We start from the raw sequence: 13969 nt of genomic DNA on the forward strand, positions 1-13969 counted from the left end.
GGGTGCTGCATAAAACTAGAGTCTGAAATTAGCACAGATAACATTCCATAAGCCAAATATGTAATAGACAAGACCTACTCCTTGCTCAACGAAATGGACTCAACACCACATATTCAACGCCTAGGAATATACCTGACTAGGAAGAATCTTAAAACCCATGTATTTATATGTCTCCGTAAGAGAATCAAGCCTGTGTACAGCGGCATAAACACAGCAGTGAAAATCCGATAAATCCCATTATCAAAATAAATTTCAAAAACAAAACACAAAGACAGTGAAATAGAGAGCAATTCTTAAATAATTCACTCAGGGCATGTGATGCAACCGGGATTTACCACATCTACACCCAGAGCTGGTTGAGACATGAGGCTGGACACTTCAGGCTGATAGCATTGGTGAGTTTCGGTGAGCAAATGCAGACCCTTTGAAGTCATACTGCATGGTACCCATTCCAAGGGTTCCAACTCTCCAGGGTCAAGGGATTCTTCCTCCAGCTAAAACATGCATGGGAAACCCAGAGTATGGTCCACCGTGTGATTGGGAAACGATTTAATATGCATCTCAGTTTTCCTATCCTGGTCCTCGGGTTCACCATTCCAGACGCTTTACTAACACTCTCCCCGCTTGGAGAGTCAGTGTTTAACCTCCTGTTTGGCAAAGTTTGCAATTTCTGCGCAAGATGAACAGGAATAGGGAGAACCAATGAGAGACTAGCTGTAGGTGTCCCCACGGGCAAATTTAACGCTCATTGCCCACCAGGAAGAGGAATTAACCAAAGGCTCAGCGTGACCTGCCAGAAACAGATTAGGGCCTGAAGCAATCCTGCGGTTTTGTGCCCAGCTCACAAGAAAGCGAGTTGAAGAAAGGAGCTCAGGGGCACTGTAATTCACAAACCTGCAGAGTTATAAATGACAGCTATCCTCCAAAAATATATTGAAGTAAGCCTGCGAAAGGGACTTGATAGTGGGGCAGAATTTCAGGAAAACGATTGCAGGGGGTAGACTGGAGTTGCCCTGAAAGCATAGGAAAAGAGGCACAACATCGACAATGATGCACTTGGCCAAAAAGGGCGTATGCGTTTTTTCCTGAATATATTCAGGAAAAAACGCATACGCCCTTTTTGGCTGACCAAGCAAGCCTGTAAAGGAAATCTGCACTACAATGAAGTCTCACTGCCCCCCGGGCAAAAGGGCCATCTGAAAAAAGTGTAAAATCTAGAAAGGTAGGACAGGATATGGAAAACAGGGAGCCTTGTTATGCTGATTGGCAGGATGTAAATTGCCAGCAGCCACCCTGGAGAAGTGTATGGTGTTTCCTGAAACACGTAAGAAACAAAGCAACACAGCCTATGGCACTTCCACTTATGGTCCTATAGCTTAGGGAAATTAAAATCAAAAACAGACAGCCACCCCAATATTTGGGACGACTGTGTTCACAAGAAGCTCGTCTACAGAATGAGGTAAATATCCCAGAAAGCAAAAAATGGATAAAGAAGTTGTGGCACGTAGGTTCAATGCAATATCACTCAGCAATGAAATCTGTGTCGTCAGGCCCATAGCGGCATAGTGAGTGGATGCAGGTACGGCGATTCTACGTGAAGTACGTCACACAGAAAAAGAAACATCATAAGTTATCACTAATACACGGAATTAAACTTGACTACACATGAACTGAATTACAAAACAGAACAGTGTCTCAAATTTAGAAAACCAACTAGTGCTTGCTTATGGGGATTGGTGCGTTGGGGTGCTGCATAAAACTAGGGACTTAAATTAGCACAGATAACTTTCCATAAGCCAAATATGTAATAGACATGTCCTACTCCTTGCTCAAAGAAATGGACTCAACACCACATATTCAACGCCTAGGAATATACCTGACTAGGAAGAATCTTAAAACCGATGGATTTATATGTCTCCGTAAGAGAATCAAGCGTGTGTACAGTGGCATAAACGCAGAAGTGAAAATCCGATAAATCCCATTATCAAAATAAATTTCAAAAACAAAACACAAAGACAGTGAAATAGAGAGCAATTCTTAAATAATTCACTCAGGGCATGTGATGCAACCGGGACTAACCACATCTACACCCAGAGCTGGTTGAGACATAAGGCTGGACACTTCAGGCTGATAGCATTGGTCAGTTACGGTGAGCAAATGCAGACCCTTTGAAGTCATACTGCATGGTATCCATTCCATGGGTCCCAACTCTCCAGGTTCAAGGGATTCTTCCTCCAGCTAAAACATGCACGGGAAACCCAGAGTATCGTCCACCTTGTGACTGGGAAAAGATTTTAAATGCATCTCAGTTTTCGTATACTGGTCCTCGGGTTCACCATTCCAGATGCTTTACTAACACTCTCCCCGCTTGGAGAGTCAGTGCCTTTAACCTCCTGTTTGGCACAGCTTGCAATTTCTGTGCAAGATGAACAGGAATAGGGAGAACCAATGAGAGATTAGGTATAGGTGTCTGCACGGGCAAATGTAACGCTCATTTCCCACCAGGAAGAGGAATTAACCAAAGGCTCAGCGTGCCCTGCCGGAAACAGATTAGGGCCTGAAGCAATCCTGCGGTTTTGTGCCCAGCTCACAAGAAAGCGAGTTGAAGAAAGGAGCTCAGGGTCAATGTAATTCACATACCTGCAGAGTTATAAAGACAGCTATCTTCCAAAAGTATATTGAAGTAAGCCTGCGAAGGGGACTTGAAAGCGGGGCAGAATTTCAGGAAAACGATTGCAGGGGGTAGACTGGAATTGCCCTGAAAGCATAGGAAAAGAGGCACAACGTCTACAATGATGCACTTGGCCAAAAAGGGCGTATGCGTTTTTTCCTGAATATATTCAGGAAAAAACGCATACGCCCTTTTTGGCCAACCAAGCAAGCCTGTAAAGGAAATCTGCACTACAATGAAGTCTCACTGCCCCCTGGGCAAAAGGGCCATCTGAAAAAAGTGTAAAATCCAGAGAGATAGGACAGGATATGGAGAACAGGGAGCCTTGTTATGCTGATTGGCAGGATGTAAATTGCCAACAGCCACCCTGGAGAAGTGTATGCTGTTTCCTGAAACACGTAAGAAATAAAGCAACACAGCCTATGGCAATTGCACTTATGGACCTATTGCTTAGGGAAATTAAAATCAAAAACAGAGAGCCACCCCAAAGTTTGGGACGGCTGTGTTCCCAAGAAGCTCGTCTACAGTACCAGGTAAATATCCGAGAAAGCAAAAAATGGATAAAGAAGTTGTGGCACGTACGTGCAATGCAATATCACTCAGCAATGAAATCTGCGTCATCAGGCCCGTAGCGGCATAGTGAGTGGATGCAGGTACGGTGATTCTACGTGAACTACGTCACACAGAAAAAGAAACATCATAAGATATCACTAATACACGGAATGTAAACTTGACTACACATGAACTGAATTACAAAACAGAAGAGGGTGTCAAATTTAGAAAACCAACTAGTGCTTGCTTATGGGGAAAGGTGCGTTGGGGTGCTGCATAAAACCAGAGACTGAAATTAGCACAGATAACATTCCATAAACCAAATATGTAATAGATAAGACCTACTCCTTGCTCAACGAAATGGACCCAACACCACATATTCAACGCCTAGGAATATACCTGACTAGGAAGAATCTTAAAACCCATGAATTTATATGTCTCCGTAAGAGAATCAAGCGTGTGTACAGCGGCATAAACGCAGCAGTGAAAATCCGATAAATCCCATTATCAAAATAAATTTCAAAAACAAAACACAAAGACAGTGAAATAGAGAGCAATTCTTAAATAATTCACTCAGGGCATGTGATGCAACCGGGATTTAACACATCTACACCCAGAGCTGGTTGAGACATAAGGCTGGACACTTCAGGCTGATAGCATTGTTGAGTTTCGGTGAGCAAATGCAGACCCTTTGAAGTCATACTGCATGGTACCTATTCCATGGGTCCCAACTCTCCAGGTTCAAGGGATTCTTCCTCCAGCTAAAACATGCATGGGAAACCCAGAGTATGGTCCACCGTGTGAATGGGAAACGATTTAAAATGCATCTCAGTTTTCGTATCCTGGTGCTCGGGTTCACCATTCCAGATGCTTTACTAACACTCTCCCCGTTTGGAGAGTCAGTGCCTTTAACCTCCTGTTTGGCACAGCTTGCAATTTCTGTGCAAGATGAACAGGAATAGGGAGAACTAATGAGAGACTAGCTATAGGTGTCTGCACGGGCAAATGTAACGCTCATTTCCCACCAGGAAGAGGAATTAACCAAAGGCTCAGCGTGCCCTGCCAGAAACAGATTAGGGCCTGAAGCAATCCTGCGGTTTTGTGCCCAGCTCATAAGAAAGCGAGTTGAAGAATGGAGCTCAGGGGCACTCTAATTCACAAACCTGCAGAGATATAAATGACAGCTATCCTCCAAAAATATATTGAAGTAAGCCTCCGAAAGGGACTTGAAAGCAGGGCAGAATTTCAGGAAAACGATTGCAGGGGGTAGACTGGAATTGCCCTGAAAGAATAGGAAAAGAGGCAGAACCTGGACAATGATGCACTTGGCCAAAAAGGGCGTATGCGTTTTTTCCTGAATATATTCAGGAAAAAACGCATACGCCCTTTTTGGCCAACAAAGCAAGCCTGTAAAGGAATTCTGCACTACAATGAAGTCTCACTGCCCCCCGGGCAAAAGGGCCATCTGGAAAAAGTGTAAAATCCAGAAAGGTAGGACAGGATATGGAGAACAGGGAGCCTTGTTATGCTGATTGGCAGGATGTAAATTGCCAGCAGCCACCCTGGAGAAGTGTATGGTGTTTCCTGAAACATATAAGAAACAAAGCAACACAGCCTATGGCAATTGCACTTATGGTCCTATTGCTTAGGTAAATTAAAATCAAAAAGAGTGAGCCACCCCAAAGTTTGGGATGGCTGTGTTCCCAAGAAGCTCGTCTACATTACCAGGTAAATATCCCAGAATGCAAAAAATGGATAAAGAAGTTGTGGCACGTACGGGCAATGCAATATCACTCAGCAATGAAATCTGTGTCATCAGGCCCGTAGCGGCATAGTGAATGGATGCAGGTACGGTGATTCTACGTGAACTACGTCACACAGAAAAAGAAACATCATAAGATATCACTAATACACAGAATGTAAACTTGACTACACATGAACTGAATTACAAAACAGAACAGGGTCTCAAAATTAGAAAACCAATTAGTGCTTGCTTATGGGGAAAGGTGCCTTGGGGTGCTGCATAAAACCAGAGACTGAAATTAGCACAGATAACATTCCATAAGCCAAATATGTAATAGACAAGACCTACTCTTTGCTCAACGAAATGGACCCAACACCACATATTCAACGCCTAGGAATATACCTGACTAGGAAGAATCTTAAAACCCATGGATATATATGTCTCCATAAGAGAATCAAGCGTGTGTACAGAGGCCAAAACGCAGCAGTGAAAATCCGATAAATCCCATTATCAAAATAAATTTCAAAAACAAAACACAAAGACAGTGAAATAGAGAGCAATTCTTAAATAATTCACTCAGGGCATGTGATGCAACTGGGACTGACCACATCTACACCCAGAGCTGGTTGAGACATAAGGCTGGACACTTCAGGCTGATAGCATTGGTCAGTTTCGGTGAGCAAATGCAGACCCTTTGAAGTCATACTGCATGGTACCCATTCCATGGGTCCCAACTCTCCAGGTTCAAGGGATTCTTCCTCCAGCTAAAACATGCATGGGAAACCCAGAGTATCGTCCACCTTGTGATTGGGAAACGATTTTAAATGCATCTCAGTTTTCGTATCCTGGTCCTCGTGTTCACCATTCCAGATGGTTTACTAGCACTCTCCCCGCTTGGAGAGTCAGTGCCTTTAACCTCCTGTTTGGCACAGCTTGCAATTTCTGTGCAAGATGAACAGGAATAGGGAGAACCAATGAGAGACTAGCTGTAGGTGTCTGCACGGGCAAATGTAACGCTCATTTCCTACCAGGAAGAGGAATTAACCAAAGGCTCAGCGTGACCTGCCGGAAACAGATTAGGGCCTGAAGCAATCCTGTGGTTTTGTGCCCAGCTCACAAGAAAGCGAGTTGAAGAAAGGAGCTCAGGGGCACTGTAATTCACAAACCTGCAGAGTTATAAATGACAGCTATCCTCCAAAAATATATTGAAGTAAGCCTGCGAAGGGGACTTGAAAGCGGGGCAGAATTTCAGGAAAACGATTGCAGGGGGTAGACTGGAATTGCCCTGAAAGCATAGGAAAAGAGGCACAACGTCGACAAGGATGCACTTGGCCAAAAAGGGCGTATGCGTTTTTTCCTGAATATATTCAGGAAAAAACGCATACGCCCTTTTTGGCCAACCAAGCAAGCCTGTAAAGGAAATCTGCAATACAATGTAATATCACTGACCCCCGGGCAAAAGGGCCATCTGAAAAAAGTGTAAAATCCAGAAAGGTAGGACAGGATATGGAGAACAGGGAGCCTTGTTATGCTGATTGGCAGGATGTAAATTGCCAACAGCCACCCTGGAGAAATGTATGGTGTTTCCTGAAACACGTAAGAAATAAAGCAACGCAACCTATGGCAATTGCACTTATGGTCCTATTGCTTAGGGAAATTAAAATCAAAAACAAAGAGCCACCCCAAAGTTTGGGACGGCTGTGTTCCCAAGAAGCTCGTCTACATTACCAGGTAAATATCCCAGAAAGCAAAAAATGGATAAAGAAGTTGTGGCACGTACGTGCAATGCAATATCACTCAGCAATGAAATCTGTGTCATCAGGCCCGTAGCGGCATAGTGAGTGGATGCAGGTACGGTGATTCTACGTGAACTACGTCACACAGAAAAAGGAACATCATAAGATATCACTAATATACGGAATGTAAACTTGACTACACATGAACTGAATTACAAAACAGAACAGGGTCTCAAATTTAGAAAACCAACTAGTGCTTGCTTATGGGGAAGGTGCGTTGGGGTGCTGCATAAAACCAGAGACTGAAATTAGCGCAGATAACTTTCCATAAGCCAAATATGTAATAGACAAGACCTACTCCTTGCTCAACGAAATGGACCCAACACCACATACTCAACGCCTAGGAATATACCTGACTAGGAAGAATCTTAAAACCCATGGATATATATGTCTCCGTAAGAGAATCAAGCGTGTGTACAGCGCCCAAAACGCAGCAGTGAAAATCCGATAAATCCCATTATCAAAATAAATTTCGAAAACAAAACACAAAGACAGTGAAATAGAGAGCAATTCTTAAATAATTCACTCAGGGCATGTGATGCAACCGGGATTTAACACATCTACACCCGGAGCTGGTTGAGACATAAGGCTGGACACTTCAGGCTGATAGCATTTAAGTTTCGGTGAGCAAATGCAGACCCTTTGAAGTCATACTGCATGGTACCCATTCCATGGGTCCCAACTCTCCAGGTACAAGGGATTCTTCCTCCAGCTAAAACATGCATGGGAACCCAGAGTATCACCCACCGTGTGATTGGGAAACGATTTAAAATGCATCTCAGTTGTCGTATCCTGGTCCTCGGGTTCACCATTCCAAATGCTTTACTAACCCTCTCCCCGCTTGGAGAGTCAGTGCCTTTAACCTCCTCTTTGGCACAGCTTGCAATTTCTGTGCAAGATGAACAGGAATAGGGAGAACCAATGAGAGACTAGCTGTAGGTGTCTGCACGGGCAAATGTAACGCTCATTTCCCACCAGGAAGAGGAATTAACCAAAGGCTCAGTGTGCCCTGCTGGAAACAGATTAGTGCCTGAAGCAATCCTGCGGTTTTGTGCCCAGCTCAAAATAAAGCGAGTTGAAGAAAGGAGCTCAGGGGCATTGTTATTCACAAACCTGCAGAGTTATAAATGACAGCTATCTTCCAAAAGTATATTGAAATAAGCCTGCGAAGGGGATTTGAAAGCGGGGCAGAATTTCAGGAAAACGATTGCAGTGGGTACACTGGAATTGCCCTGAAAGCATAGGAAAAGAGGCAGAACGTCGGAAATGATGCACTTGGGCAAAAAGGGTGTATTCGTTATTTCCTGAATATATTCAGGAAAAAACTCATACGCACTTTTTGGCCAACCAAGCAAGCCTGTAAAGGAAATCTGCACTAAAATGAAATCTCACTGCCCCCCGGGCAAAAGGGCCATCTGAAAAAAGTGTAAAATCCAGAAAGGTAGGACAGGATATGGAGAAAAGGGAGCCTTGTTATGCTGATAGGCAGGATGTAAATTGCCAACAGCCACCCTGGAGAAGTGTATGGTGTTTCCTGAAACACGTAAGAAATAAAGCAACACAGCCTATGGCAATGGCACTTATGGTCCTATTGCTTAGGGAAATTAAAATCAAAAACAGAGAGCCACCCCAAAGTTTGGGATGGCTGTGTTCCCAATAAGCTCGTCTACAGTACCAGGTAAATATCCCAGAAAGCAAAAAATGGATAAAGAAGTTGTGGCACGTACGTGCAATGCAATATCACTCAGCAATGAAATCTGTGTCATCAGGCCCGTAGCGGCATAGTGAGTGGATGCAGGTACGGTGATTCTACGTGAACTACGACACACAGAAAAAGGAACATCATAAGATATCACTAATATACGGAATGTAAACTTGACTACACAGGAACTGAATTTCAAAACAGAACAGGGTCTCAAATTTAGAAAACCATCTAGTGCTTGCTTATGGGGAAAGGTGCCTTGGGGTGCTGCATAAAACCAGAGACTGAAATTAGCACAGATAACTTTCCATAAGCCAAATATGTAATAGACAAGACCTACTCCTTGCTCAACGAAATGGACCCAACACCACATATTCAAAGCCTAGGAATAAACCTGACTAGGAAGAATCTTAAAACCCATGGATATATATGTCTCCGTAAGAGAATCAAGCGTGTGTACAGCGGCCGAAACGCAGCAGTGAAAATCCAATAAATCCCATTATCAAAATAAATTTCGAAAACAAAACACAAAGACAGTGAAATAGAGAGCAATTCTTAAATAATTCACTCAGGGCATGTGATGCAACTGGGACTGACCACATCTACACCCAGAGCTGGTTGAGACATAAGGCTGGACACTTCAGGCTGATAGCATTGGTCAGTTTCGGTGAGCAAATGCAGACCCTTTGAAGTCATACTGCATGGTACCCATTCCATGGGTCCCAACTCTCCAGGTTCAAGGGATTCTTCCTCCAGCTAAAACATGCATGGGAAACCCAGAGTATCGTCCACCTTGTGATTGGGAAACGATTTTAAATGCATCTCAGTTTTCGTATCCTGGTCCTCGTGTTCACCATTCCAGATGGTTTACTAGCACTCTCCCCGCTTGGAGAGTCAGTGCCTTTAACCTCCTGTTTGGCACAGCTTGCAATTTCTGTGCAAGATGAACAGGAATAGGGAGAACCAATGAGAGACTAGCTGTAGGTGTCTGCACGGGCAAATGTAACGCTCATTTCCTACCAGGAAGAGGAATTAACCAAAGGCTCAGCGTGACCTGCCGGAAACAGATTAGGGCCTGAAGCAATCCTGTGGTTTTGTGCCCAGCTCACAAGAAAGCGAGTTGAAGAAAGGAGCTCAGGGGCACTGTAATTCACAAACCTGCAGAGTTATAAATGACAGCTATCCTCCAAAAATATATTGAAGTAAGCCTGCGAAGGGGACTTGAAAGCGGGGCAGAATTTCAGGAAAACGATTGCAGGGGGTAGACTGGAATTGCCCTGAAAGCATAGGAAAAGAGGCACAACGTCGACAAGGATGCACTTGGCCAAAAAGGGCGTATGCGTTTTTTCCTGAATATATTCAGGAAAAAACGCATACGCCCTTTTTGGCCAACCAAGCAAGCCTGTAAAGGAAATCTGCAATACAATGTAATATCACTGACCCCCGGGCAAAAGGGCCATCTGAAAAAAGTGTAAAATCCAGAAAGGTAGGACAGGATATGGAGAACAGGGAGCCTTGTTATGCTGATTGGCAGGATGTAAATTGCCAACAGCCACCCTGGAGAAATGTATGGTGTTTCCTGAAACACGTAAGAAATAAAGCAACGCAACCTATGGCAATTGCACTTATGGTCCTATTGCTTAGGGAAATTAAAATCAAAAACAAAGAGCCACCCCAAAGTTTGGGACGGCTGTGTTCCCAAGAAGCTCGTCTACATTACCAGGTAAATATCCCAGAAAGCAAAAAATGGATAAAGAAGTTGTGGCACGTACGTGCAATGCAATATCACTCAGCAATGAAATCTGTGTCATCAGGCCCGTAGCGGCATAGTGAGTGGATGCAGGTACGGTGATTCTACGTGAACTACGTCACACAGAAAAAGGAACATCATAAGATATCACTAATATACGGAATGTAAACTTGACTACACATGAACTGAATTACAAAACAGAACAGGGTCTCAAATTTAGAAAACCAACTAGTGCTTGCTTATGGGGAAGGTGCGTTGGGGTGCTGCATAAAACCAGAGACTGAAATTAGCGCAGATAACTTTCCATAAGCCAAATATGTAATAGACAAGACCTACTCCTTGCTCAACGAAATGGACCCAACACCACATACTCAACGCCTAGGAATATACCTGACTAGGAAGAATCTTAAAACCCATGGATATATATGTCTCCGTAAGAGAATCAAGCGTGTGTACAGCGCCCAAAACGCAGCAGTGAAAATCCGATAAATCCCATTATCAAAATAAATTTCGAAAACAAAACACAAAGACAGTGAAATAGAGAGCAATTCTTAAATAATTCACTCAGGGCATGTGATGCAACCGGGATTTAACACATCTACACCCGGAGCTGGTTGAGACATAAGGCTGGACACTTCAGGCTGATAGCATTTAAGTTTCGGTGAGCAAATGCAGACCCTTTGAAGTCATACTGCATGGTACCCATTCCATGGGTCCCAACTCTCCAGGTACAAGGGATTCTTCCTCCAGCTAAAACATGCATGGGAACCCAGAGTATCACCCACCGTGTGATTGGGAAACGATTTAAAATGCATCTCAGTTGTCGTATCCTGGTCCTCGGGTTCACCATTCCAAATGCTTTACTAACCCTCTCCCCGCTTGGAGAGTCAGTGCCTTTAACCTCCTCTTTGGCACAGCTTGCAATTTCTGTGCAAGATGAACAGGAATAGGGAGAACCAATGAGAGACTAGCTGTAGGTGTCTGCACGGGCAAATGTAACGCTCATTTCCCACCAGGAAGAGGAATTAACCAAAGGCTCAGTGTGCCCTGCTGGAAACAGATTAGTGCCTGAAGCAATCCTGCGGTTTTGTGCCCAGCTCAAAATAAAGCGAGTTGAAGAAAGGAGCTCAGGGGCATTGTTATTCACAAACCTGCAGAGTTATAAATGACAGCTATCTTCCAAAAGTATATTGAAATAAGCCTGCGAAGGGGATTTGAAAGCGGGGCAGAATTTCAGGAAAACGATTGCAGTGGGTACACTGGAATTGCCCTGAAAGCATAGGAAAAGAGGCAGAACGTCGGAAATGATGCACTTGGGCAAAAAGGGTGTATTCGTTATTTCCTGAATATATTCAGGAAAAAACTCATACGCACTTTTTGGCCAACCAAGCAAGCCTGTAAAGGAAATCTGCACTAAAATGAAATCTCACTGCCCCCCGGGCAAAAGGGCCATCTGAAAAAAGTGTAAAATCCAGAAAGGTAGGACAGGATATGGAGAAAAGGGAGCCTTGTTATGCTGATAGGCAGGATGTAAATTGCCAACAGCCACCCTGGAGAAGTGTATGGTGTTTCCTGAAACACGTAAGAAATAAAGCAACACAGCCTATGGCAATGGCACTTATGGTCCTATTGCTTAGGGAAATTAAAATCAAAAACAGAGAGCCACCCCAAAGTTTGGGATGGCTGTGTTCCCAATAAGCTCGTCTACAGTACCAGGTAAATATCCCAGAAAGCAAAAAATGGATAAAGAAGTTGTGGCACGTACGTGCAATGCAATATCACTCAGCAATGAAATCTGTGTCATCAGGCCCGTAGCGGCATAGTGAGTGGATGCAGGTACGGTGATTCTACGTGAACTACGACACACAGAAAAAGGAACATCATAAGATATCACTAATATACGGAATGTAAACTTGACTACACAGGAACTGAATTTCAAAACAGAACAGGGTCTCAAATTTAGAAAACCATCTAGTGCTTGCTTATGGGGAAAGGTGCCTTGGGGTGCTGCATAAAACCAGAGACTGAAATTAGCACAGATAACTTTCCATAAGCCAAATATGTAATAGACAAGACCTACTCCTTGCTCAACGAAATGGACCCAACACCACATATTCAAAGCCTAGGAATAAACCTGACTAGGAAGAATCTTAAAACCCATGGATATATATGTCTCCGTAAGAGAATCAAGCGTGTGTACAGCGGCCGAAACGCAGCAGTGAAAATCCAATAAATCCCATTATCAAAATAAATTTCGAAAACAAAACACAAAGACAGTGAAATAGAGAGCAATTCTTAAATAATTCACTCAGGGCATGTGATGCAACCGGGATTGACCACATCTACACCCAGAGCTGGTTGAGACATAAGGCTGGACACTTCAGGCTGATAGCATTGGTGAGTTACGGTGAGCAAATGCAGACCATTTGAAGTCATACTGCATGGTACCCATTCCATGGGTCCCAACTCTCCAGGTTCAAGGGATTCTTCCTCCAGCTAAACCATGCATGGGAAACCAGAGTATCGTCCACCGTGTGATTGGGAAACGATTTAAAATGCATCTCAGTTTTCGTATCCTGGTCCTCGGGTTCACCATTCCAGATGTTTTACTAACACTCTCCCCGCTGGGAGAGTCAGTGCCTTTAACCTCCTGTTTGGCACAGCTTGCAATTTCTGTGCAAGATGAACAGGAATAGGGGGAACCAATGAGAGACTACCTGTAGTTGTCTGCACGGGCAAATATAACGCTCATTTACCACCAAGAAGAGGAATTAAACAAAGGCTCAGCGTGCCCTGCTGGAAACAGATTAGTGCCTGAAGCAATCCTGCAGTTTTTTGCCCAGCTCACAAGAAAGCGAGTTGAAGAAAGGAGCTCAGGGGCACTGCAATTCACAAACCTGCAGAGTTATAAATGACAGCTATCTTCCAAAAGTATATTGAAGTAAGCCTGCGAAGGGGACTTGAAAGCGCAGCAGAATTTCAGGAAAACGATTGCAGGGGGTAGACTGGAATTGCCCTGAAAGCATAGGAAAAGAGACACAACGTTGACAATGATGCACTTGGCCAAAAAGGGCGTATGCGTTTTTTCCTGAATATATTCAGGAAAAAACGCATACGCCCTTTTTGGCCAACCAAGCAAGCCTGTAAAGGAAATCTGCACTACAATGAAATCTCACTGCCCCCCGGGCAAAAGGGCCATCTGAAAAAAGTGTAAAATCCAGAAATGTAGGACAGGATATGGAGAACAGGGAGCCTTGTTATGCTGATTGGAAGGATGTAAATTGCGAACAGCCACCCTGGAGAAGTGTATGGTGTTTCCTGAAACACGTAAGAAACAAAGCAACACAGCCTATGGCACTTCCACTTATGGTCCTATAGCTTAGGGAAATTAAAATCAAAAACAGACAGCCACCCCAATGTTTGGGATGGCTGTGTTCACAAGAAGCTCGTGGACAGTACCAGGTATATATCCCAGAAAGCAAAAAATGGATAAAGAAGTTGTGGCACGTATGGGAAATGCAATATCATTCCGCAATGAAATCTGTGTCATCAGGCCCGTAGTGGCATAGTGAGTGGATGCAGGTACGGTGATTCTACGTGAACTACGTCACACAGAAAAAGAAACATCATAAGATATCACTAATACACGGAATGTAAACTTGACTACACATGAACTGAATTACAAAACAGAACAGGGTCTCAAATTTAGAAAACCAACTAGTGCTTGATGGGGAAAGGTGCGTTGGGGTGCTGC

Source organism: Phocoena phocoena, chromosome 2 (assembly GCF_963924675.1).
Source record: "Phocoena phocoena chromosome 2, mPhoPho1.1, whole genome shotgun sequence".
Classification (NCBI taxonomy): Eukaryota; Metazoa; Chordata; class Mammalia; order Artiodactyla; family Phocoenidae; genus Phocoena; species Phocoena phocoena.